Here is a 1,053-nt window from a genome sequence, read left to right on the forward strand (position 1 = left end):
TTATTTTGGACAAAAAATAGGTGGAAATGAATTATACGATTTTAATCTCGATAAAAATGTAGTAAATCTGAATGTACTGGATACGAATTATTTCTTACTAAATAAACCAATGAAGGAAAATCGTTAGAAAACTTTCTGTAAATTCATGGTTTTTAATAAAACCTAAAATAATTGGTTGAAAAAAAAAATCGAATCAATAAGATAATTTACTGAAAAAAATAACACAACTTGATTGTACAACGGTTGCATAGTAACTGACTAAATGTTAATATCTTGTCTGTCAAATTAAAAATCGCTTTGAATTTTTTCTATAAAATTACAGGGAGATTGGTTGTACTGTAAGGCATAGATTCCTGGTTAAACTTTTTTCATCTCCCCGTAAAAAGTGACTCAGAACCGCCAACCATACATATTAGAATTTTTAGCTATACGGTAATCGAATTTGCTGCAACGCAGACTTTCCTCCTTGAATTTTTTTCATCTCCCCGTAAAAAGTGACTCAGAACCGCCAACCATACATATTAGAATTTTTAGCTATACGGTGATCGAATGTACTGCAAGGCGGACTTTCCTGCTTGAATTTTTTTCATCTCCCCGTAAAAAGTGCCTCAGAACCGCCAACCATACATATTAGAATATTTAGCTATACGGTAATCGAATGTGCTGCAAGGGTGACTTTCCCCCTTGAACTTTTTTCATCTCCCCGTAAAAAGTGACTCAGAACCGCCAAATTACTACTACTCAAGTAGTTTTTCTTTTTTCTTTTTTTTTCTGGTTCCAAAGCTTCATTGCCCCAATTTTCCCAAGTTAAATCTTCATTAATTTCATTAATATTAGGTGTATTGGATGTCATACATCCAATACATTTTCGTTTTTCACCATACCCTTCCTCATTACCTATCGATACAGAACATTCATCTAATACATGGACTTTGGCCCTACAAATAATACATTCATGAGCACTTGGAAAATCACCGTTTTTGCAAGCTGGACATAAATTTACAGTATCATAATTTGGTTGAATCAAATCTTCATTATTTGATTGTATTTGAT

This window comes from Acyrthosiphon pisum, unplaced genomic scaffold, assembly GCF_005508785.2.
Source record: "Acyrthosiphon pisum isolate AL4f unplaced genomic scaffold, pea_aphid_22Mar2018_4r6ur Scaffold_2183;HRSCAF=2701, whole genome shotgun sequence".
Taxonomy (NCBI): Eukaryota; Metazoa; Arthropoda; class Insecta; order Hemiptera; family Aphididae; genus Acyrthosiphon; species Acyrthosiphon pisum.